This window comes from Canis lupus, chromosome 2 (genome assembly GCF_011100685.1).
Source record: "Canis lupus familiaris isolate Mischka breed German Shepherd chromosome 2, alternate assembly UU_Cfam_GSD_1.0, whole genome shotgun sequence".
Classification (NCBI taxonomy): Eukaryota; Metazoa; Chordata; class Mammalia; order Carnivora; family Canidae; genus Canis; species Canis lupus.
This window is the reverse complement of record NC_049223.1, coordinates 22,480,056-22,507,530: the sequence shown is the minus strand read 5'-3', so window position 1 is coordinate 22,507,530 and position 27,475 is coordinate 22,480,056. Positions and strand designations below refer to the sequence as shown.

At 40.8% G+C, this 27,475-nt stretch overlaps 1 long non-coding RNA gene across 1 annotated transcript in view; it reads right to left on the bottom strand.

Moving 5' to 3' along the window:
• Nucleotides 1-13,205: 13,205 nt before the first annotated feature.
• LOC119869988 overlaps nucleotides 13,206-27,475 on the bottom strand; it is a 39,311-nt gene continuing 25,041 nt past the window's right edge. The window contains exon 3 of the long non-coding RNA XR_005354947.1: nucleotides 13,206-14,861. This is a non-coding gene — a long non-coding RNA (uncharacterized LOC119869988). The remainder of the gene's footprint in view (nucleotides 14,862-27,475) is intronic.

Below are 27,475 nucleotides of genomic sequence, written 5' to 3'. Positions count from 1 at the left end.
ATACTTTTACAAAGAATAGCCCTTTGATTATATGGCAAAAGTCAAATGTGAAGTGAAAGATATTTTATCCTGTTGTTACACAATTTTATCTAAAAAGTATTAGCTTTCTGTTTGGCTTATCCATTGCTGTGTAACAAACCAACCATACATTTAATAATTTAAAAGAATGACAGTGTAATATTTCTCACAGTTCTATTAGTTCATCTGATAGTTCTTCCACGTCACATGTTATTGACTGGGATGCTGGATTGACAAGGAACTCCAACATGACATCATTCTCATGGCTGGAAGTTGGTGCTAGCCATTAGCTGGGTGTCTAACTTCAAGTGTTTTCTGAGGTCTCAGTTTTCCTCTGCATGGCTGCTTGGGTTTTTCATAACTTAGTGTCTACATTTCAAGAAGTACTGCCCCAAGAGAGCAACACCCAATGTACAAGTGCTTACCAAGTCTCTTATTGCATCAAACTTGCCAAATTCCCATTTTCCAAAACTGATCACAGAGCCAAGCCCAGAGTCAATGTGGGAGGGAATACCAGGAGATAAAGTTCACTGAGGGCCACCAAAGTACAGTCTACCCCAAAGAACCCTCTGGCTTCTAATGGGTCATGTCTATTCAACATTCAAGATACACATACCTTCTTCAAAGATCCCAAGGCCTCATCCCATTATGCCATCAAGTACAGACTCTCATCATCTAAGTCAGGTCTAGAAGCAACCAAATTCTCTTGAGTGGAGCTCTTTTTTTTTTTTAAACAGTTTTGTAGTATTAACTATTTATTTTATTTTTTTTAAGATTTTATTTATTTATTAATGAGAGAGAGAGAGTGAGATAGAGAGAGAGGCAGAGACACAGGCAGAGGGAGAAGCAGGGTCCATGCAGGGAGCCTGACGTGGGACTTGATCCCAGGACTCCAGGATCAGGCCCCAGGCTGAAAATGGCACTAAACCGCTGAGCCACCTGGAGCTCTTTTTGATCTGAAGAAGTGTGAACTAAAGAGACAAGTTTTCTGGTCCTCACACAGCCAACATGCAATGAAGAATCAAAACAAAGAAAGCTGCAGTAGATACTTCTACTCAAAGAGGTTGAAAATGGGAGGCACACAGCAGTTACTGGTCCACGGCAATCTTGAAATCCAGCCAGGCACATGTAGCCAGTTTCTTGATAATGATTCAGTTCTATTCCCTGAGAATGATTTTCTGTGGCTCTAACCTCCACCCTCTGTGCTCTAGACTCTGTTATGAGCTATTATTTTCCAAAGAGAAATGACCCAGGGGTACATTTTTTTTTCTCAGCTTGCTTTCTCCTCCCCATAGGAGTTTGAGGATCTTGAGGCATCTTCTTATTTTGAATTATCTCTGTCCTTTTAATTGTGTAATTTAATCACATACTTTGTAATGTTTTGAGAGACAGAGAGAGAGAAGAGCATAGAAGGAGAGGGAAAGGGAGAAGCAGACTCTCCACTGAACAGAGAGCCGAACACGGGGCTCAATCCCAGGACCCTGGGATCATGATCCAAGCTGAAGGCAGATGCTTAACCAACAAAGCCACACAGGTGTACCACATACTTTGGTTTTTTTAGATATCAAATTATAATTCACCTTATTAAATAAAACCACACTCACGAATCTCTTTAAGAAAATCCTTTCTGTTTGGGACTCCAAATCAGAATCATATGGGAAAATATCCCTTAGATTCTTAGAGGTCTTCTTGTCTAGGATCTTTGAGATACTCCTCATATCTTTCAGAGGCCTTACTACAGACCTCGACCCTGAGGGTATATTTCACTACCAGCACCCTGGGTTTCATCTTCAAACCAGGCCATTTCTTATTTGAGAAAATTTTTTTTTATAGAGACTGGGGATCTATATCTATCTATATCTATCTATTATCTATCTTTTTGATAATAAAGCTATTATCAAACCCTCACATTCTAGCCCCTCTTTAGCTCAAATTCCGCTGGAAATTTGTACAGTTCCTTCTTTGGTAGAGCTTGTTCCCCCTGTGCTTTAGTATAGGCAGCTAAAAGAAGCCAGATGGTACTTTCCACATCCTCCCAGAAATCTCCTTAGCCACATCCACAAGTTCACCAGGTACCCTTTCTATTTCCCATAATACCACAAGCAGTTTTGATCATTGTTCTGCCAACACATAACTCAGGTTCCCTGTTCTTCAGCTTCCGATGGGAATTTCCTCACTAACTTCCAGCCTCCACTAACAATCTCCTTGTGATTCCTCCAAATTTCTCCCTTCCTTCTACAAGACTCAAAGTCAATGCCACATGTCATGGCAAGACCCCACTTTCAGGTAATAGTTTCAGTTCTAGTTATTTGTTCCTGTATGACAACCCACCCCAAAATTTAGCCACTTATCACAATTTGTTACTTCTTAGAACTCTGTGGGTTGACCTAGAGATTATTATGCTTCACATATTGTTGGCTTGAGATGTCTAAATGGACTCTAAGTGGAGTCTGTCTAAAATGGATTCACGTATGTGGCTGGAAATGGTACTAGCTACTGGCTGGGAACTCAGTTAGAGTTGGCTAGAGGGCCTCAGTTCTCCACCATGTGGGCCTCTTCCCATGGTTGCTTATGGTTTCTCATAGCATGGTGGATGGGTTCCTAGAAACATCCCAAGATAATAAGGCCCAATGTGCAAGGATTTACCAGTCCTTCACTTGCATCACTCTTGCTAATGTTCCATTGGCCAAAGCCAGTAACATGGTCAAGCCCAAAATCAACATGTAAGAGGACTCATACAAAGAAACATGGTTCATTGAGGGCCACCAAAATGTACCACACCCCTCAAACCAACACTTGATTTATTCAGCAAATGATTAATGCATAATTATCATTATAAAATTATTTTATTAATTATGAGCTGAAATAAACTTTTATAAGTTTTTGTTTTATTTTTCGAAAATCCTGTTTTACATTGTCTACTATGACATTTTGGTTCCTACTTTAAGTGGATTCCATTTGAATGGACTTTTTCTGGTTATTCTATTTCCCATTTGGTTTTTGTGCCTTAGTTTCACTGTCAGGTCAAGATCCCTTTGCAGAAGAAGAGTCACAAAACAGAATCTGGGCATCACTAGTCCTTGGAAATAATACCATCATAATAGCATCCACATATTAGCCCTCATCCTGACATAGTTTCTTAACTTCACTCATAGAGAATTAAATGGTCACTCTCTCAGCAGCCAACTAGGCACTGGTAGGCAGATGTGGCTTGAAATTATATACAGTAATACCTTCCTCATCAAGCCTAATAACCTACAGCTTTAACAAACTGCTTCTGTCTGAGAATTCTAAACAAATTAGTTCTGAAAGGCCTAGAGTCTATACAAAGAACATTTCAACAAAGACATACTTTTTAAATAGAGGTTTAATTTTGTTCTCTGCTACATGTGTAAGTTTTAAATGAAACTTTAAAGAATAAAAGCACTTCATGTTTTATAAGACTATGCAGTCTACATTTGGCATTGGATAGCTGGGCTATGTCTTCTTTACATAACGATAGAAAAAATCTGGAGGGTCTGAAATCACTGAGATTTAGGATGCACTCTCCATTTTTATTTAATCCTTGATGAAATTACAGGTGATTTGTAAAGGACAAAAAACAGATTTAAAGTCCAACTAAAAGGTATATATGTTGACCATTTTGTTTTTCTCCCATGAGATTCTCAGCTTAATCTATACTAGTCTATGTAACATAAGCTTTTTTTTTTTTTACCCCAGCATAAATCTGACAGGTAGTGTAACTGAAACTAATCAAAATGCTTCAACAGAGCCAATAATTTCAACAGTGCTGTTTTGAGCCTCCCCAAGGGTGTTGTTAACTATTTTTTCATTTCCTTTTCTTAAACAGATCTATCATCTTACCAGGCACAAACTTTCTATTCCTTTCACCTAACTTCATAAGCAATTAACAAAGAATGCCCCCACTTTGGAGTTTTGTCATTTTAACTTCAGTTTCCATGGTAATCTCAGTCATTTTTAAAGGACCTATAAATGCTGCTTCAGTATGAGCTCTGTTTCTGTCACATTTGAAAACAAAACTTCCAAAGGCAAACAAGCTAGTCTGTCACCAAGCGAGAAGGTAGGACCTTTATTAGGGATGAGTTTGTGAGAAGCATCAGTGTCTGGGGTTCATACGTGAATTTCAATAGCAATTCCTCTGCTAACAGCATTTCCCAGAACCCAAAGTATACCTCAGGAGGTGGTCCACTGTACAGCAAACTCTTTCAACAAATGAATACTGTCTTATATTAAAGAATATAATGAGAAAGAGATTCAATAGCTTACTTCAGAAGTACTTTCTGTTAGTTATGATATATCAGGAATTTCTTCACATCCCTTAATATTGTGAAGTCTTCTCCTTTTTCTTTCTCTCTGAATTCTCAGTACAGTAAAACACTAATCATTCATTCACCCACAGACACCATTCATTGAGCAGCCACCATGTGCCCATATTGTATATCAACATTCTACTGGATACTTTATCATTTCATCACTGTAACCTTACAAGGTAAATATTTGCTCCATCTCATTGATAATGAATTAAAGCAATAAAGCAACTATTGATAATAGTTAAAGCAACTGTTGCTTTAACTTGCCCAATTTCTCATGGTTATACAGCTAGTAAACACTGGAGCCAGCATTTAAACCTCATACTCTATCTTCTCGATTAGTGATAGAAGCCAAGATCAACACTCCTTCTAGGGAGATATTATTATTCTGCAGTAGAATATTTACCATATGTTTGACTAGGACCCCTTGGCTTGCATGGCCAGGTTGATGCAAAAGACAGTGTCACAATGCCAATAAATCAGAGGAATAGCCCAAAACAGAATTTAGAACACATGTGACCCAGACCACCCAGACATTTGAATGACCTTATTAGGGTTTCAAGTTTATTTTTTTCTAATGTGAGTACTCAATTCTCAATTCATAGAGCACCCACAGATGATAGAGAAGAGCCAAACTTCTAGGAAATTAAATGGATTGTCTTATTTCTCATACACACGCACAGGCACGTATGCACCCACACACGTGCGCGGATGCACAGGATCAGTAGAGTCCTACTACTAGCCCATAGGATCACCTCACATAATGTTGCCAATTTTTTAACAACCTAGACCTCATCCACTTAGTAAATGGTTTGGGCAGAAGTACAAGGAAGATTAATTGATGGCGTACAAGTACATAGAAATAGGAAATAGCTGGACAGTAAAATCTAAAGGGCATTGCCTCCCTAATAGTCAAATCTACCAAAACCAAGATTCTGCCCCTTTACAAACAAGGTATCTTTCCAGACACTGCTGGACTATATAAATGACCTGAGGACAGGAAGAACAGTGTCTTAGTCCCTACCACACCACAGTATCCTGCAAAATGACAGCTATATATTATTAACACTCAACAGATATTGATTGGAATTTCCCTCTGATTTAGAGTACCCTGTTCTACACCTAAGCCAAGTATGTGGGTATGTGATCAAGGATGAAAGTGGACCCAGATGAGTTACCAGCTTCTCTCCCTGTGCTGCTATGGTGTACTCTGATCCACTGCCTTTACCACAGGTTCTACCTCCAACTCTCAAACTTCTGGAAATTTCCACAGCATAAGAAAAGTTGTTTTGACGTTGCCTCAAAAATCAGTTTTGTTTTGTTTATTTGAATTCAAAACACAAATAACTAAAGGAAATTTACAAAACCCAGTCCTAGCATCATTTCAGGATGCCATAAATAGAGAGCACTGGTGCGCTCTCCATTTCCGGACCGTAGTCTTACAGATGGAGCCTTTACTGGGTGGAAGTGGCCTCTGCATGGCTTCAGTGCATTTTGCTCCTATTTCTGCTCTAGCATGTCTTAAAGTATTTTTTCTTCTAACTCCCCAAGAGCTAGACAAAAGAAATTCACTTTTTGGCATGACTCTTATCATGGTCTGGTAACTCGGTTCTGGAATGAATGACCATATCCTTCAAAAACACTTTGCCAGGACAGGCCTCCTACCCTATGGGACCCTTTCAAAAAAATTCAACTTTCCTGTGGTTCCACATTTGTCATTTTGGCTAGACCTGTGAGCTTTTCAAGGACAAGAAACATCGTGTTTATATATGTTCCACTGAACCAAGATTATTCTGCTTATTTGATGCGTATTAAGAAAGGGCGATGTTATCCAAAGGTATTTGTTAAAATATCAAGAATACTAAGGAGCTCCCAAATACATAAAGCAAATATTAACAGACCTAAGGGGAGAAGTAGACAGCAATATAATAATAATAGAGGACTTCAATACCCCATTTCCATCAATAGTAGATCATCCAGACAAAATCAATAGAAACCATTAAACACATTGAACAAGATGGACTTGACATTTAGAGAAACTTTCATCCAACAGTAGTGGAATACACATTCTTCTCAAGTGCACATGAAACATTCTCCAGGATCAATATTAAACCACAAAAAAGTCTTAATAAATTTGAGATTGAAATTATATCATCTTTTCCAATCACAATGGTATGAAACTACAAATCCATTAAAGGAAGAAAACTAGAAAATTCACAAATATATGAAGCTGAAACAACGTGCTATTGAAAAACTAATGAGTCAAACAAGAAATGAAAAGAGAAATTTAAAAATACCTTGAGACGAATGAAAATGGAAATGCAACACACTAAAAGTTATGTGATACCGTAAAAGCGGTTCTAAGAGGGAATTTTATAGCAATAGACACCTACATCAAGAAAAAAGAAAGCTATCAAATAATCTAACCAAGAACTAGAGTAAGTTAGAAGAAATCAAGCCTAAAGTTAGCAGAAGAAGAGAAATAAAGATGAGAGTGAAATAAATGAAATAGAAATAAAAAAGGCAATAGAAAAAATAGATAATCAAAAAGTGTAAACAAGTATAGTCTAGACAAGGCTAGCTAGACTAAACAAGAAAAATAGAGGACTGAAGTAAATAAAATTATTAACTAAGGAGAGACACTATAAGTAATACCATACAAAAACAAAGGATTATATGAAATTACTATAAACTATATGCCAATGAATTTGACAAGGTAGAATAAATTAATAAATTCCTATAAACATACAACCAACCAAGAATGAATCATGAAGAAATAGAAAATCTGAATGGATCAATTCCTAATAAAAAGACTGAATCAGCAATCCAAAATCTCTAAGGAAGGAATGTCCAAAATCTTCAGACTTGTCCAAATTCAGCAATACATTAACAGGATCACACACCACAGTCAAGTAGTATTTATTCTGAGGATGCAAGATAGTTTGACATCCACGAATCAATCAACATGATACACCACTTTAACAAAATGAAGGTTAAAATTTTTATGATCATCTTATAAATATATTTGATGTGGAAAATGCATTTGATAAAATTCAACATCAATTCATGACAAAAACTCTCAATGAAGTGAATATAGAAGGACTGTACCTCAACATAATATAGGCCATATATGACAAACCCATAGCTTGTACTCATACTCAATATCATATTCAATGGTGAAAATGGAAAGCTTTTTTTCTAAGGTCAGGAAAAAGATGAGGATATCCACTCTTACCATGTTTAATCAACATACTACTGGAACTCCTGGCCATAGCAATCAGACAATAAAAAGAAATGAAAGGCATCCAAATTGGAAATGAAGTGAAGAAGTAAAACTATCTCTGTTGAAGAAAACACAAGTAAATGGAAAGATATTTAGCATTCATGGGTTAGAAAAATTAATATTGTTAAAATTTCCAACTACCCAAAGCAATCTACAGATCCAATGCCATCCCTAAGATGGTATTTTTCATAGAAATAGAACAAACACTCCTAACATTTGTGTGGAAGAGAATTGTATGGAAAACAATAGTCAAAGCAATAGTGAGCAAGAAGAACAAAGCTGGAGGCATTACACTTCCTGATTTCAAACTGTATTATAGAATTATAGTAATCAAAGCAGTATAGTACTGGCATAAAAACAGGCACATAAATGAATGGAACAGAATAGAGAGACCCCTCCCAAAAAGAAAAAAAAAACACCCATATGTGGTCATTTTTGACAAAAAAGTTAAAAATATGCAACAGGGAAAGGACCATTTCCTCAATAAATGGTGTAGGATAACTAGACAGCCACATTCAAAAGAATGAAATTGAACCACTTTCTTGTACCACACACAAAAATAAACTCAAAATGTTCTTAATATTTGTATGTTAAAGACCTGAAACCATAAAACTCCTAAAAGAAAATATAGAGGGTAAGCTCCTTCACATCAATTTAAGCAATGACATTTTTTTATTTAACACCAAAAGCAAAAGCAACAAAAGTGAAAATAAACAAGTGGGACTATATAAAAGTAAAAAGCTTCTGTACAGCAATGGAAATCATCAACAAAATGAAAAGACAACCTACCAAATGCTGAAAAATATTTGTAAATCATATAAATGATTAAGCGGTTACTATCCAAAATAAATAAAGAATTCATACAATTCAATAGAAAAAAATAATTAAAAAGTAGACAGAGATTATAAATAGACATTTTTCCAAAGGCATACAACTGGCCAATAGATATATGAAAAGGTGTCAACATCACTAATCATAAGAGAAATATGAATCAAAAACACAATATGAAATATCACCTCATACCTGTTAGAATGCTATCATGAAAAAGATAAGAAATAAGTATTACTGAAGACATAGAGAAAATGAAACCCATATGTACTGCTGGAAAGAATGTAAACTGGGGCAGCCACTATGGAAAACAATATGGAGGTTTCACAAAAAATTTAAAATAGTACTACCATATGATAAAGCAATTTCAAAATATCCACTTCTGAATATTTATCCAAAAGAATTGAAATTGCTATCTCAAAAACATATATGTACTTCTATGTTCATTGTAGCATTATTACAATAGCCAAAACATGGCAATATCCTGAGGGTCTACTAATGGATGAATAAAGACAGTGAGATAGATAAATAAAATATTATAATATATAGAGATATATATAACACATGGAATATTCCATACATTACTCACATAATATTCCATGTAATATATGGAATCATGAAATATTATTAAGCCATGAAACAGAAGGCAATCTTGCTATTTGAGACAACATGGATGAAACTCAAGGACATTAGGCCAAGTGAAATAAGTAAGACAGAGAAAGAAAATATTGTTATAATCTTATATATGGAATCAAAAAGCAAAAACCAAACTCATAGACACAGAGAACAGATTGCAGTTGCCCAATGGCAGGAGGTAAAGGGATTGGTGAAATGAGTAAAGGTCATCAGAAAGTACAAACTTCCAGTTCTAAGATAAATAAGTCCTGGGGATGTTATGTAAAACATGGTGACTCCAGTTCAGGATACTGTATCACATATTTGAAAGCTGCTGAGAGTATAGATCTTAAAAATTTTCATCACAAGAAAAAAATTTTTGTAATTATGTGTGGTGATGGATGTTTAACTAAATTTACGAGGGTGATCACCTGGTGATATATACATATAGTAAGATCATTACATGACACACCTAAAATGAAGACAATGTTATATGACACTTATATATCAACACAACATATATTATTTAAAAAAAAGAAAAGAAAAGAACAACAAGGTGTTATGGTCACCACCCACATACAACTCATGGTTCTTTGACTTTAGGCATCCTACAGTTGGAACCACTTGGGATGACATTTCAGAAAATGGACTTGAACAGAAATGTTCAGACAAACAAAACCTTTTCCCCTAGGGAGAAAAGCAAAAAGGAGCTGAAGTGTCTAATACTACCAGGAAGTGCCCATCCACCAGTGTGAAGGAATAAGGAGAATGTGGGAAACAGATTGCCCTGGTGAAAAGAGCTGTTATCATGAATCCTACTTTATCTCTTTTGAACTGTGGACATCCATATGTTTACCAGTATTTCCAGAACATTAAAAAAATCCATAAAATATATAGAATTTTAAATTTCAGGTAAACTGTTCCAAACTTTGCACAGATACCTCTTTCCCAAAGGGTTTAAATGAACAGTTGTTTTTAAAACTACGCTTTCTCTAAACTCGACAGAAAGTAAAGGCCTTATATTGAGTACTTTTATCACACAATTAACATCCATATTTCTATATAAGATATTTAATTTTTTTGTGTTAAATTATTTTGATAAAAATTTCCAAATGTACCCCAAGAGTATAACAAACACCAGCTACCAGTTATCCACTTAATAATCATCATTTTGCCATATTTCTTTATCATCAATAACTTTTTTTAAGGCTAGAATAGATTAAAGCAAGACCAAGTTTTCAAGTCGTTTTGTTTCAATAGGCATGTTAAAAGAAAAGAATGCTCTAGCACATAACCATAATGCCATTAGCATCCCAACAAACTAACCTGATACCCAACTTCATAAAAGTACCTCAAATGTCTAAACAATCTTTTTTACCATAAGTTTGGTTGAAACACTATATAAGGTATTATGCATCTTAAGTCTCTTTTATATTTCTTTTTTTATTATTTTTATTTAAATTCAATTTGCCAACATATAGTATAACACCCAGTGCTCATCCCATCAAGTGCCTTCCTTAGTGCCCATCACTCAGTCACTCCATCCCCCCACCCTCTTCCCCTTCCACAACCCTGCGTTTGTTTCCCAGAGTTATGAGTCACTCATGGTTTGTCTTCCTCTCTAATTTTTCCCCACTCAGTTCCCCTCCTTTCCCTTGTAATCCTTTCACTATTTCTTATATTCTACATGTGAGTGAGACCATATGATGATTGTCCTCCAATTGACTTATTTCATTTAGCATTATACCCTCCAGTTCCATCCATGTCAAAGCAAATGGTGTGTATTCGTCCTTTCTGATGGCTGAGTAATATTCCATAGTGTACATATATTACCTCTTCTTTATCCATTCATCTGTCAAAGGACATCAAGGCTCCTTCCACAGCTTGGCTATTGTGGACATTGCTGCTATAAACACCAGGGTGCAGGTGTCCCAGCATTCACTACATCTTTTTTTTTTTTTAATTTATTTATGATAGTCACACACAGAGAGAGAGAGAGAGGCAGAGACACAGGCAGAGGGAGAAGCAGGCTCCATGCACCGGGAGCCTGACATGGGATTTGATCCTGGGTCTCCAGGATCGCGCCCCTGGCCAAAGGCAGGCGCTAAACCGCTGCGCCACCCAGGGTTCCCTCACTACATCTTTATCTTTGGGGTAAATACCCAGTAGTGCAATTGCTAGGTCCTAGGGTAGCTCTATTTTTAACTTCTTGAGGAACCTCCACACTGTTTTCCAGACTGGCTACACTAGCTTGCATTCCCACCAACAGTGCAAGAGGGTACCCCTTTCTCCACATCCTCGCCAGCATTTGTTGTTTCCTGTCTTGTTAATTTTAGCCATTCTCACTGGTGTGAGGTGGTATCTCATTGTGGTTTTGATTTGATGCCAAGTGATGTGGAGAATTTTTTCATGTGCTTATTCTCCATGTGTAGGTCATCTTAGGAGAAATGTCTGTTCATGTCTTCTGCCCATTTCATGACCAGATTGTTTGTTTCTTGGGTGTTGAGTTTGATAAGTTTCTTATAGATCCTGGACACTGGCCCTTTATCTGATACATCATTTGGGAATATCTTCTCCCATTCTGCAGGTTGTCTTTTAGTTTTGTTGATTGTTTTCTTCCTGTGCAGAAGCTTTTTATCTTGATGAAGTCCCAATAGTTCATTTATACTTTTTTCACACTAGAGCATTGCCCTCCCCACTTCCTCCCCATGCCGTTGGGTAGTTGAAGAAACTGGATCAGTAGTCTTGAAGAAATTGTCACACTATGGATGTGGTTTCAAAGCCACTCCTAAGCTCTGAACACTCTGGTCAGGTGAGATTTCCCAGAGGAACATTCTTGGGTCTTGTGGGCACTCTATTGCCTTGTTTAGTGAAACTGGCAGGTGTGCAGTCTGAGTGTCCACACAACCCGGTTCCCCTAGATCTCGGTGAAGGGATGAAACCGATCACTTAGAATCCAAGACACAGCTTTTTCAGGGAGGTCCCTAATAGATTTTACTGGAAAGCTGGAAGACCAGAGTAGCATTCCCATAACTCATTTATGAGAGAGAGCAGCCTAGGGCTGTGTAGGAGCTCTGCTGGGAAAGAACAAAAGTTGATTGTTGAAGAGGGGGGAAAAAACAACATTTATTTCCAGAAGAGGAAGCTCGTATCACAGACAAATATATAGGACTTACTAACGCTTAGAAGTAGGGGTTTAATGTCTCTTGTTGGAAAGGCACGTAGCAAGAAGCAGCCTGGGGTGCTCAGATGCGTTTGTTTTGTCTACCCAGCCCCATTCCTTTCTTATTTGCAACACAGAGCCCAGGATCTGCAGATTAGAAACAACAATCAAGATGATGTTTGTACAGCACCTTGTTCCAGGCAGTTCAGAGCACTTGGCAGGCAGCCTCTTGCTCAAGGTGCTAGAACTCCCAGGTGGGAGGGATTTATGGGCTGGCAAGGAGGCTTGCTCTGTACACCCCTCCCAGCAGTCCCAATGGCTTGTTTTGGCCACCTCTTACACACCTGCTTTCGAGGAGACTCCTTCAGTTCCCACTCAACCTGGACTTCTTTCCGGGGTCCAGTTTCCTCTCCACAATCCAAGCAAGCCGGAACCAGAGCCCCTGGAGTAATCAGAAATTAAACTCCAAAGATACACCTTTTGACAAACTGGGAGAACTGCCCAAATGCAAACATGCCTTTGCCTCGGGTCCAAGGAACAAACATTGGGCCGCTGCCAGCTTCATGCCAGGCTTAGCGCTGGGACGTAAAGGGCATGTTCCAGACCTGTCCTCTGGCAGCTGTCACTCTGGGCACCGCTGTGCTCTTCTACGCATCTGTGATCTGTCTCTAAGAAGTACTTCCCTAATGGATTACCACGTAAATTTTTATTCTGTCATTTACACTGTTGTTCAAAGTGCCTTGTGCTACAAATCGATAATAAATAATCTGAGATATGTAGTAGGTTTTGCCTAGGACTATAAAACATTTCACCAACATTGCCCATTAATAGTAAATTAACACCTTGTCTACAGATGGATAGTAGCAGTAGGGCAATAAAGTCAACAGATGGCAGAGGAAAAATTTGACCCCTCTACTAATTTGCATTCTGACCTCAGGCAAGTCACTCCCCACTCCCTGAACCCTGGTGTCCTCTCTCTACACAGCATTGTCAGCTGAAAGTCCTATGACCCTCTACTCCTCTCCCCACCGTATTTGGAAATGTCACAGTAACTGCAGCAGATGCATTAATGATGTTAGGGGCCAGGGCAGGGTGCTGTTTCTCCTGCACAGGAACATTTCACAGAAAAAGTTTTTCTGGCCCCAAATGTCAAAAGCCCCAAATTGACCCTGGGTGGTCACTTACACCCAAGTAAATGACCTCTAACCCCCTACCCAGTGTGACAGACTACGTACAACTGTCTCCGAAAGTTCAGCCACAAAGGGATTAGGCTCTATGTTCAAGCAGTCCGTCTCATGCTCAGTGACATTTCAGAGGGCATATCAGTACCAGAGGTGAGCAAAGGGAACCAGCAAGGTGACTACCATCTGCAAGGGCCCCACCCACTGTTTCCCTAGATTTGCTTTTTAAGTTCCACCGAAGAATTTAATATTTGTAACCCTGTCAACATGTGTTAACATGTTCACCAGCCCTAGATCAAGTCACAAAAGCAAGCAGGTCCCAGCCTGAGTAACCATCAAGTTAAGCTGTGCTCCGAAGTAAATAGCTGGAGCCAACCAATGAGAACAGGTTTAATAAGTTCCAGGTGGCTAACCTCCTAGTCATCTGCACGCGTGAACTTCCAGGGGGTCTTTGAGGCTGATCCCCGGCTATTTACAATGCTTCAGTTCTCTCTTTAGCAAATTATTTCTTTGTGTGTGCTAAGAGGCCTGAAATGATTTACCATCTATCTTAACTACGTATTTACTCCTTCACGACTGAGAGAATCCATCACTTTTAGAAATCCCACTTATAATGTTCTTGAAGGGTCAGCTTCAATGAAATACCTCACACTGAGGAATCAAAAATCAAGGCCCCAAAAATAGAGTAATTATTTTATATTTTATATATTTAATTAATATATGTCTAGCAGCTTGAGAAAAAAAAAGCTCTCCTCAAAAGTTTGCAAAACACACACACACACACACACACATAAAGCATAGAGAAAGTCAACTTATTCAGCCAGAAATATCTATTAACTTGGGCCTTTTGAGGTTAATTGAAACAGATTTAGCACTTCAGTTGGTTTCTAAGTCTTTGTCTTCAATTAAAAATAAAAACTGAAGCTGGATGATTGGTATTTTGACATGCAACCAAGTGTTATTTCTGGTACAACTATACAAACTAAAACGCCACTTGCAGCAAATCTTGTGCATTTTTATGTGAATGTTTGTTTCTACTCATCTCATCTTGGCTCCACACCATCGTATCTTGTTCCACATCAAGTATGCATATGTGTTGACTTCCCCTTCACTGTCTGTAAGTCTATTCCGAGCTTCTGGCAAAGAATCTTGATGGAGACCCCCAGGAGAGGCCAGCAGACAAGGACACTGCACGAACACCCATCACCAACTCCAGCTGGTGGGCTCACTAAGGCCATGAGAAGTGGGCCTCTCCAGACCCGGAAGATCCCAATTGGTTTGCTTTCACCTTGGACTAGAAAAGACTCCCAGTGGCAGTGAGACATAATGGATAAAGCATAGATTTTTTACGACAGAGGACCCAGATCCAGGTGTTAACTCCACCATTTCTTGCAAATCACTTCAATCCTCTGAGCTCCAGCTTCTTCATCTCATGCAGCAGGCTGTGGTAGAGAGTAAATGAGAGAAGAGGGAAGCACTTCAAAGACTGCGAACCTACAAATTAATGCTAATTGTTGAGATGGTGATGGATGGACTGGGCTCAGAGGCCTGGACCAGCTGTGAGCTTCCTATTATCTGAGAGTTTCTTGGATTAGGGCAAGAATGATGTGAGGGCATGTAAGGCAGTGAACCAGGAGGTGTCCAGAGGTCAAGTTAACACCGTTGGTTATCAAGTCTAAAGGGAAAGAGTGCTGGGGCCAGGAAGAGGAGAACGTTAGGGGTAAGGTAGGACATTACATTGGGCAGTGAAAGACCTAGAGCTGGAATGATGGATGGATGGATGGATGGATGGATGGATGGATGGATGGATGGATGGGACAGACCAGAGCGAGGGCTCCATAGAGGGAGGAAGTGTGAAATGGGCATGGGGCAGGAGGGACAACCCGAAGCTGATTCAGGCCAAACATTGCCATCTCTGGGTCCATACCTTTTCCTTCTCCTTAAGTGCTACTAGACCCAGAGGCTTCAACTTCCTGCTCGGTTACCCCTGAAAATAATTTTTTTAAGTGACATGTCTTCTCAAACCCTTTAAGGTTAACATCTAAAATATCTCTTCATCGGTTTAAATAGTTACAAAGGATATAACTGCTGGCAAATGGATATACTCGACACTAAAAAATAAAACTCATATGACCTTCAAAACTGTTTCCAGTGCCATAGCAATTTGATATCCACCATAATTCATTTTAAATATAAACCAAGAAGCAAAAAATTATTTCATTTACTCCTAAAATTATATTTCCATTCTATTTTCCCCACATAAATGTATGATAATGTAATATTTTCTGCCTGAAATCCTTTTATTGATCACCCATAATTATCTGCAGCAAAAATATGTATAGAATTTGAAATTAATCTTGCCTGTTTTAATTAATTTGAAGTTAATGTTTAAAATTTCCTGTGACTATATAACTCTAGGTATCAAAGAAATATTTCCAGACTGAGTTATCATTATAGATATTATTAATACACAATTTATGAAAATAACAGAAATACAATGTTTGCAAATAATTATTCAACATAAGATGAAAAATTTTTTGGAAAAACTACTCGTCATCAGACTTCTTAGTAAAATAGATGGGATTTCTTATAAATATTATTCCCATCTTCCCATTACGGTTGCTACAGTTATTATAAGCACTCCGAGGCCATTTTCACAAAAGTAAGATTAGAATGGAAGGGTTTTATCATAGCTATATCAATTCCTGAGCCCCTTCTGATACGGTAATCTATCATCAAAGTTATTATTAATGATCTGATTCGCAGACAACTCCATTAAGTCTTCCCTCAATTTGCATGAAAGCAAAGAATTAGAAATCATCAGAGTTGCAAGATTAGTAAATAGACACATTCACGTTCTCAAAAAAAAAAAACAAAAAAAACAAAAAAAAACAGCATTTGTCAGGCACCCCAGAGAGCTGCGTATCCTGGGGCAACGGAGCATCACAAGAAGGGCAGCCAGTGTGCAAGAAGAACAGAAAAGAGGCTCCGCATCCTGCAGGAATGGCTCACTGCCACCCGGCTCTCTGCAGAGCAATTAGAGGCGAATGTGCCCATGGAAGTGGTGGACCTAGAATTTTTTTTTTAATCCTTGCATTTATGTACTCTTAGCAAACCTTTGTGTTAATTCCCACAAGGTAGGTCTCCAAATGTGAAGCCCATTGGGCTAGGACCTGAGCGTCACTGGAGCTGGTGACCCTGGACAGCTGGGGCTTCTCTGACTTCTCCAAACGGCATTCTCCAAACTGGGTTTTGTGGAATTTTAGTGCCCTTTGAAATGTTAGAGATTCCCAGTGAGGAAGAACTCCCAGGTCAAAGATGCTTGGGAAAAGCTTCCTATTATTATGTACCCCTCTGAAGAGATTCACAATAAAATCTCAATATTAAAGGCTGAAGAAACCTGTCTCTTAAGCAGGTTGTTTTTTTTTTAATGCAGAATTTCCCAAACGAAATTTGATCCAGTCCCATTTTCACACACACACACACACACACACACACACACACACCCTGGAGAATACCTAGTTATATATAAAGGCACCTTAGTAGTCTGCTATGGTCCTGACAGCTCCAAGCTGAATCTCCCGTGTCTTCCACTACGTGGCCTGACTTACCCAGGACAACTGCAGATCTCTCGAAAACACTCCAAAGAGACCAAGACCTCAGACTGCTTTGTTTCATGGACTCTGGTACCTACGAAGGAAATACTACCTTTTGCTGTTGATTTCCTATTGAGTTCATCCATTTTTATTTTTCTTTTTTTTTAAAGAGCTATTTATTTTAGAGAGAGCAAGCACAAGTTGGGGGGAGAGGGAGAGGGAGAGAGAATCTTCAGACTCCCCATTGAGTGTGGAGCCTGACACAGGGCTCCATTCCAGGATCCTGAGATCACGACCCGAGCTGAAACCAAGAGTTAGACGCTTAACCAACTGAGCCACCCAGGTGGCCCAAGTTCATCCATTTTTAGATAGAGGCCCTGATAGAACAGGAAGGTTCCTAGGCTGTTGACTTTGGGTAGCAGCCTCTGGGGCCATGAACTTGAAAGTGCTTCCCAAAAAGCCACATGTGGATGATCAGCTTGGTGCTTTCCCAGGTGTCCCCCTGGGTCCCCTGGTCCCCTGGTCATAGGCATTATAGAACAAGCCAAAAGAGGGTTATAATTAGATGCAAAGTAAAAACCCAAACATATATGAGTGGGATGTGTATGTGGGAGAGAGACATCGTGTCTCCGTAGATGACTGTTTTTCATTATATCCACGGCCACGTGGGTTTTAACCATCTATTTTGAATTTTCCATCTTTTCGTTGCAAAACATGAAAAGTCAGCTATATAATAATAATGGTTATGCGCACACAAAGTTCATGTGTCACAGCTGGAGGGAGCAGTCCAGGAACGAGGGCCAGGTCACCTGACGTGACTCCTGGTTTAGAACCTCTTAGGTATCTGATTCCTATAAGACATCACCATTGAAAGTAAACAAAAATATGCCCCTGCCACCCTTTCCCTTTATTCACCAGAAAGACTACCAGACTCCAAGTTAGAAATTACTCAATATCCTGTACATAAGCCCTGAACATGTTGGTTAGTGTGAAGATCCAATTAGACGCTTCATTTTTGACTGGAGCTCAAAATTCAAACAAATCAGTCAATACCTGCTGGAAAAGGAGTTTGGAGAGTGGGCCTGCAGAGCACCTTTCCTCTTGGAATACAGGAACCACAAGGCATGTCTGTGTCTCCATTTGCACTACACACCTCCTCAGAGCAGGCAAGGTGGATAGAGCCAAAGGTCAACAACGCTGATTACTGACTCTACCTCAGCCAGAACCCACTTTGCTCTTTGGAAACCTCTGCCCTCACCTGTGAGGCTGGAAACTCATGCATTTTTATGAGCCTCTGCAAACCAAGGTGCACAAAATTCAAAATAGCTGCAAGAAAAGAGATGAAGAATCAAAACTCGCTTTTGATTGAAACCACTTGAGATTTCTTGGAGAATTATCCCCCCTAATCCCTTTCGTGGGAAGAGAAAGGCAGCAGAAGCCAAATGATTGGCCTGCAGTGTCAGAGGGAGTGAGCCTGGGAATATGAAGGAAATAGAAGAGCCCTCAGCCCTCCAGGTGTGGGGTTCTAGGAGCTAAGGTTGGGAGAAAGCCCCCCTGGAGTAGCTGGAAATAAAGAACAGGAGCAGGACCAGCAGCTGGACACTCACTTGAGGGGAAGGAGGTTTTCTAAAATCCCCCATCAGCAGGCCGTCCCCATCGGGGTGGGGGAAATGCACAGGCAGCCAGGGGCTGTCACCTTTCCCTTGGCAAAGAAGGGACCCCCACCCCGTTTCAGGACAGCTGATGCCTTACGTCCTGGCTCCACGTATGCGGGTGTGGAGCGCAGCTGGAGCGGATTTTCAGCACGCCTGCCTCGGCCTCTTCCCCAAGAAACGATGTTCTCCGCACCAGCACAGCTCTGGGGGGAGTAGCTACCGGGGGCGGGGGGGGGGGGGGGGGCGTAGAAGGAACCTGCGACTCCAGGACACTTTCCCATCCAGACCCACAGCATTGCCTAAATCTGTTGTTTTGTTTGTTTTAAAGATTGTATTTATTCATTCATGAGAGACACAGAGAGGCAGAGACACAGGCAGAGGGAGAAGCAGGCTCCCTGCGGGGAGCCCCATGCGGGACTCGATCCCGGAACCCCCGGATCACGCCCTGGGCCCAAGGCAGACGCACAACCGCGGAGCCACCCGGGCGCCCCAAAGCTGTTGCTCTGATTCCGCTGGAGACACAGCCGCAAACCTGAAAGGTGGACAGGTGAAGTCAGCCCAGGTGTTAGCCAGGATGTGAGGCGGACTGGAGGGAAACTCTGTCATGGTCCCGGAGGCGTGTGGCAGGGGAGGGTCCGGTTTCAGCCCGTGAAAGTGGCTGCGCCCGTGGTCGTGGCCGTGACTGGGGACATGGCCGTACCTGTACATGTGGCCGTGCCCGTGGACGTGGCTGTGCCCGTGGATGTGGCTGTGCCCGTGGACGTGGACGTGGCCGTGCCCGTGCATGTGGCCGTACCCATGGATGTGGCCGTGCCTGTGCATGTGGCCGCGCCCGTGGACGTGGCCGTGCCCGCAAGTCTTGCGACCGAGGGAAGTGCAGCCTGCAGGGGCAGCGGGCAGGCACGGCCACTGTCGCTGTCACTAGGAGGGAGGAACCACGTCAGGGGGACTACCCAAAGCTCTAGACGTTGGAATTCCTTTAAGTTATTATTCTGACTGCCCCCAGGTGAACCTCAAGTATCTCCAACCGCTATGTTTTATTTATCTATTTTGATCACGGCCTGCAAAGTAGGTTGTTTGCTTGGAGAGGAAAGGGGGACTTCTCTTTCAACACTGCTTTGACGTTAATATAACGCATCCCTCAGCACGACGGGTACTGGTGAGGAAAGCCCTGAGGTGTGGCAGAAAGATCTTGGCTTTGGTCGCAAAGGGGTCCTTCGGGTACAAATCCCAGCTCGGGTGTCTGGGCTTACAGTCCCAGTCGCAGTGGTGTGGTCCCAAAAGGGGGAATGACAGCGCTCCCCTTAAAGAGTTGTTGTCAGCATTGGAGACTATCTGTAAAGCACAGAGCACCAGGGGGCATACAGATGGCAGTTGTCACTACTGTTATTATGGTATGATTACTGTTCCTTCAAAATCAGGGAAACAGGAGGGGGCACCAGTCCATTAAGGACAGAGTGTAGATACCACCAAGGCAGGGCTGGGGTAGCAGTGGCAGCGGCTGCTGGAGATGGTGGCCAGGAGGTCAGGAGGTGGAGTGCCTGAGACAGGGAATGATCGGCGCCCCCACCCAGGGGAAGGGAGGGCTGGGAGGATGGTGGAAAGGTAACGTCCAAATCACCAGACAGGAGGGGAAGTACTAGACTGGGCAGGAGCAGGCTTCAGGACCCAAAGTTCTGCAACAAGATAAGCAGACATGGACCAGAGCCTAGAAAAGTGCTGCTGGGGAGGTGACAAGAGGGGCTCACTTGTCTAGGTTCCTCCTGCACAAGGTGTGCAGCTACTCACCTGAGGGGTAAGGATAGGAGGGCCCCTCCTCTGGGACTTTAGGAGGAATCTGGAATGTGCAGACTGCTAGGGTGTACGTTCTCCAAACTTTGTTTATTGCTTACCTGATGAAATTAGGTACTTTCCATATACATATTTTTATTTACACGTTATTCATCTGCATTGATTACATATAAAATATGGCTTAGATTTTTAAAACACATACATGAAATGGGGCACCTAGGTGGCTCAATCCGTTGAGTGGCCAGCTCTTGATTTCACCCTGGGTCATGATCCCAGGGTCCAGGGACTGAGCTGTGAGTCAGGCTCCACACTCAGCGGGAAGTCTGCTCCAGCATTCTCTCTCTCCCTCTTCCTCTGCTCCTCTCTCCCTCCCCACCCCTCTGCCCCCACTGGCTCACTCTCTAAAATAAATTAATTAAAACACACACACACACACAGAGATCTCCTGTACAACACCATACCCATAGGTAAGAGTACTGTATTGTGCACTTCAAGATTTGTCAAGAGAGGAGATCTCATGTTAAGTGTTCTTACATAATTTTTTTTAATTGGAAGTTTCAGTGGCTTTTTTTTTCCCTGCCCCTCAGTGGATCTTCTTGCACACCCAATTTTGGATACTCCTCACCCCCAAAACGGGAGGTGGAGGAGGCAGGGGAAGGGCATTCGCCTCCATTCTCAGAAAGGTAACAAATCCTTTTTCTTTCTCTAATACCAGTCATCTGAAAGTGGAGTTATTCGCATTTTTTGTTTCTGTTTCTGTAGGTCGGAGGGGTAAAATCAGAGAGAGAGGAAAACGTTTGACTTATGTAATAAAAGCACACGGAGCCCACAGCAATGCTCTTTAGAAAAACAGGAGGTGATAGAAACAGAAAGATTACCACTTCTGCAAGTGAAGGATGTTGACTCGTTATCTTGTGTCACTTACCCCGTGCCTGGTACTTTGTCTGTACACCACTGGGACCAAAATAGGAGCTGCCTGCTCTGCTCCTCGTGAGGTGTATGGGCAGGCTCTAGGTCACACAACTCACCGTGTCAGTGGCACAGTGTGGCACTGGGTGCAGCCAGGTAGCTGTGGTAAGGCCCAGGGATCGCAGCAAAGGTGAGCCTCACCTGCTTTACCTGCTCTCAGTCCAGCTATGGCTCAGCCTTGTGTTTGTCCTATTTAGGGCCCGGATTCAGCCCTCCCCGTCTTCGTGCCTACCCTCCCGCTGCCTGGAATGCTTTGGTTCCTCCCCTGCAATCCTCTCCAGATACTCCTTAAGTCTACTCAACTTACAAACTCAGCTTAAGCTTTTCAAAATGGATCACTTCCACTGATTTGCCCCCCAACTCAGTATCAGTTCCAAGAACTAGTTGTTTATTTGCATTTCTGTCTCCCTCTGTTTTGCTATGAGCTCCATGAGGGCAAGGAGTGGGTCCCCCTGGCCTAAGAGTCTCAAGCTGATGGGGGGGACTTCAGTAATTCATGCTCCTGGAACTCCCCCCAGTGTGGGTCCAAACTGGGGAGGCCTCAGCTCCATGTAGTCATTCAGGGACTCAGTGTGGTGCCAACTCTGCCACCTTCATCCTACGATTCCAAGGTCATCCTGGGCATTGATACCCAGCTAGAGGAGGAGGGGAAAGCACAGGATACTCATCGGCCAAGCCTGGAAATGGGGAAGATGAGGATCACTTTCTGCCACACCACAATGGCCACAGCTCCGGCACTGCAACGGAAACCAAGAAGTATAGTCCAGTTGTGTGCCCAGGAGGTGAGGAAGCAAGCTCAGTGGTGAGCCAGCAGCCTCTGCCACAGCGTCCCTGGCCGACTCCCACTCCCTGTGAGCCCTCAACCCCAGAAGAGGTGGGTGAGCTTGCCTCTGCAATGAAGGCAGGGTTTTGCAGGGAGCTTGAGCACATTTTCTCTCAACATCTTTCCAGACTTGTGCACAGTGCCATCTGCTGCTCGGAATCAAAAGCAGGAAGGGAGGTGGCATTGGGTCTGGGGATCTGAGGAACCCGGTTAAGATAAAGAGCCAGAATTTAGTGCTCTGGAATCTTCACTGGCTTGGTAACCAGAGGAGATTAGAGGAAATTGATAAGGTAGTCATTTTCTTTTCTTTTTTTTTTAATTTTTTTATTTATTTATGATAGTCACAGAGAGAGAGAGAGGCAGAGATACAGGCAGAGGGAGAAGCAGGCTCCATGCACCGGGAGCCTGACATGGGATTCGATCCTGGGTCTCCAGGATCGCGCCCTGGGCCAAAGGCAGGCGCCAAACCCCTGCGCCACCCAGGGATCCCCAAGGCAGTCATTTTCATCTCCGACCAGTAACTGTGAGGACAAGGGAGAGGAGCTGCTTGGGTGGTTTTGAAAGACTTAATTTTTCTGTGAAATTACTAGGAGGTAAACAGAGAAATGAAAATCAAGAGGAATATGTGAACGTTCTTATGTTGGAAGGAGCTAAGTCCAAGGGAGCATTTGATTGGAGTCAAAAGACCTAGATTTGACCCCTGGCTTTGCCACTAGCAGGCTGTAGTTTCCTTGGTTTTAAAATGAGGGAACAAGAAGATATTTGTAGGGCAGCTCCCGTGGCCCAATGGTTTAACTCCACCTTAACCCCCCGAGGTGTGATCCTGGAGACCCAGGATAGAGTCCCACATCGGGCTCCCTGCATGGAGCCTGCTTCTCCCTCTGCCTGTTCTCTGCCTCTCTCTCTCTCTCTCTGTGTGTGTGTGTGTGTGTCTCTCTCATGAATAAATAAATAAAATCTTAAAAAAAAAAAAAGAAGATATTTGTAGACCCCCTTCCAGCTGGGAGTTCTAATCCAGTTATATAATAGACCCTTTTTTAAAAGTTTTTATTTAAATTCTAGTTAGTTAACATACAATGCAACATTAGTTTCAAATGTAGATTGAGTGATTCAGCACTTCCATACGTGACATCTGACATCGGGAAAAGTGCGCTCCTTCATCCCCATCACCTGTTTCACCCATCCCCCAGCCCCCCTCCCCTCTGGTGACCATCTGTTTGTTCTCTATAGTTAGGAATCTGTTTCTTGATTTCTCTTTTTTTTCCCCTTTTTTGCTCATTTATTTGTTTCCTAAATTCCACATATGAGTGAAATTATATGCTACTTGTCTTTGACTGACTTATTTTGCTTAGCAGTATACCCTCCAGCTCCATCCATGTTGCTGCAAATGACAAGATTTCATTTGTGGCTGAATAAATATTCCATTGTGTATATACACCATATCTTCTTTATTCATTCATCAATTGATGGACACTTGGGCTGTTTCCATCATTTGACTATGGTAGGTAATGCTGGTGTAAACATAGTGGTACATAGATCTCTTTGAATTTATATTTTCACATTCTTTGGGTAAATACCTAGTAGAGTGATTGATAGGTCATAGGGTAGTTCTATCTTTAACTTTTTTGGAACTGCCATCCTGTTTTCCACAGTGGTTGCACAAGTTCACATTCCCACCGACAGTGCACAAGGATTCCCCTTTCTCCACATCCTTGCCAACACTTGTTGTTTCTTGTGTCGTTAATTTTAGCCATTCTGCTAACAGTGAAGTGATATCTCATTGTAGCTTTGATTTCCCCGATGAGAAGTGAATTGAGCATCTTTCCATGTGTCTGGTAGCCATTTGGTTGTCTTCATTAGAAAAATGTCTTCTGCCCATTTTTTAATTGGATTATTGGGGGGGGGGCATTGACTTTAATATGTTCTTTACAGATTTTATATCGGATATGTCATTTGCAAATTATCTTCTCCCATTCCATAGATTGTCTTTTAGTTTTGTTGATTGTTCCATTTGCTATGCAGAAGCTTCTTGTTTTGATGAGTCCCAACAGCTTACTTTTGCTTTCATTTCCCTTATCTCAGGAGACCTAGCTAGAAAAAAATTGCTAAGGTCAATGCCAAAGAGGTTACTGCCTGTGTTCTCTTCTAGGATTCATATGGTTTCAGGTCTCACATTTAGGTCTTTATCCTATTTTGAATTTATTTTTTTGAGTATGGCATAAGAAAATGGTTTTCCCAACACCATTTGTTGGAGAGATAGTATTTTTCCCATTGGATATCCCTTCCTGCTTTGTTGAAGATAAGTTGGCCATATAATTGTGGGTTCGTTTCTGGGTTTCCCACTCTGTTCATTGACCTATGCATCTACTTTTGTGCCAATACCATACTGTCTTGATGACTACAGCTTTGTAATAGAACTTGAAGGCTGGAATTGTGATGCCTCCATCTTTGTTTTTATTTTCCAAGACTACTTTGGCTATTTGGGGCCTTTTGTGCTTCCATACACATTTTAGGATTGTTTTGGTTCTGTGAAAAATGTTGGTATTTCGATATGGATTGCAGTAAAAGTGTAGATTGCTTTGGGTAGTATAGACGTTTTAACAATATTTGTTCTTTCACTCCATAAGTGTGGAATGTCTTTCCATTCCTTTGTGTCATCTTCATTTTCTTTCATTAATGTTTTGTAGTTTCCTGAGTACAGGTCTTTCATTTCTTTGGTCAGTTTTATTCCTAGATTTCTTATGGTTTTTGTTGCAATCATAAATGGGATTGATTCCTTAATTTCTCTTCCTACTGCTTCCTTATTGTTCTATAGAAATGCAACAGAACATGAAAGACTCCTAACTCTGGGAAACAAACTAGGGGTGGTGGAAGGAGAGGTGGGCGGGGGGTGGGGGTGACTGGGTGGCAGGCACTGAGGTGGGCACTTGACGGGATGAGCACTGGGTGTTATTCTGTATGTGGACAAATTGAACACCAATAAAAAATAAATTTATTAAAAAATAAAAAATAAAAAGAAATAAAAAAAGAAATGCAACAGATTTCTGTACATTGTTTTGTACCCTGTGACTTTACAGAATTCTTATATGAGTTCTGGCAGTTTTTTAGTGGAGTCTTCTGGGGTTCTATATATAATATCATGTGACCTGCAGATAGTGAAAGTTTTACTTCTTCCTTGCCAGTTGGATGTCTTTTATTTCTTTTTATTGTCTGCTAAGGCTAGGACTTCTAGTAATTATGTTGAATAAAAGTGGTGAGAGTTGACTTCACTGTCTTGTTCCTGACCTCAGGGGAAAAGCTCTCAGTTTTTCCCCAGTTAGAATGATATTGGCTGTGGGTTTTTCATATATGACCTTTATAATCTTGAGGTATGTTCCCTCTACACCTTTGTTGAGGGTTTTTATCATGAATGGATGTTGTACTTTGTGAAATGCCTTTTCTGCATCTATTGAGATAGTCACATGGTTCTTATCCTTTCTTTTATTAATGTAATGTATTGCATTGATTGATTTGCAAATGTTGAACCACCCTTGCAACCCAGGAATGAATCCAACTTGACTGTGGTGAATGCCTTTTAAAATTCATTGTTGGATTCAGTTTGCTAGTATTTTGTTGAGAATTTTTGCATCTATGTTCATCAGGGATATCAGCCTATAGTTCCCTTTTAGTGCTATCTTTATCTGGTTTTGAAATCAGGGTAATGTTGGCCTCATAGAATGAATTTGGAAGTTTTCCTTCATTTTCTATTTTTTGGATAGTTTGCAGAGAATAGATATTAACTCTTCTTTAAATGTTTGGTAGAATATGCCTGTGCAACCATGTGGTCCTGGACTTTTCTTTGTTGGGAGTTTTTTGATTACTGATTCGATTTTTTTTTGCTGCTTATCAGTCTGTTCAAATTTTCTATTTTTTCCTGTTTCAGTTTTGGTGGCTTATATGCTTCCAGAAATTTACCTATTTCTGGAAGGTAAACCTATTGGGATTGCCCAATTTTTAGCATATAATTTTTCATAATATTCTCTTATAACTTTGTATTTCTGTGATATTAGTTGTTATATCTCCTCTCTGATTTGTAATTTTATTTGGGTCCTTTCTCTTTTCTTTTTGTTAAGTCTGGCTAGAGATTTATCAATTTTATTGATTTTTTTTCAAAGAACCAAATCCTGGTTTCATTGATCTGTTCTATTTTTTAAATTTTGTATCATTTATTTCTGCTCTGATCTTTATTGTTTCCTTCCTTCTGTTGGTTTAGGCTTCATTGATTGTTCTTTTTCTAGCTCCCTTTGGTGTAAGGTTAGATTGTTTATTTGTGATTTTTCTTGCTTTTTGAAGTATGCCTATAGTGCTATAAACTTCCCTCTTAGCATCACTTGTGCTGCATCCCAAAGGTTTTTGGACTGTTGTGTTTTCATTTTCTTTTGTTTCCATGTATTTTTATTTATTTCTTCTTTTATTTCCTTGTTGACCCATTTCTTGTTTAGTAGCATGTTATTTAGCCTCCATGTAGTTATGGTCTTTCCAGATTGTTTCTTGTGGTTGACTTCTAATTTCATAGCATTGTGGTCAGAAAAGGGCCATGGTATGATTTCAATCTTCTTGAATTTGTCAAAGTCTGTCTTATAGCCTAATATGTGATGATAGATTCTGGAGAATGTTCCATGTACACCTGAAATGAATATGTATTCTGCTGTTTCAGGATGGAATGTTCTGAATACATCTGTTTAGTTCATCTGGCATATAGAACCCATTGTAAAGATGGTAGCTGAAGCCATAGAAATACATTGGATCCCCCGGGGAGAATGGCTTTTGTTTCCTTTTTAAAAAAAAATCCAAATCCATATGTTTTAACCTTCATATAAAAAACATCTATTTCTTGCATTTAAAGACACATAAATTGTGTATTTTTTAATTAGGTGAGGACTCACTGACTGATTGGCAGTTGGTGATGAGGGAAGAGAGTTTCTAGGTTGGTATAACAGGGCAGCTGATGAAGCCCTGCAACTAATAACAATAATAGTTAACCCACCTGTGAGCACCTACTGTGAGTCAAGCACATTCTAATTGCTTTCCATAGGTTTTCTCACTTTCCACAACAACCCCTGTGAAGAGCACAACTGTTGGCATCTTTCACAAAAGAGAAAACTGAGGAGGCACCTGAGTGGCTCAGTTTGTTGAGCATCTGCCTTTGGCTCAGGTCATGATCTCAGGGTCTTAGGATCGAG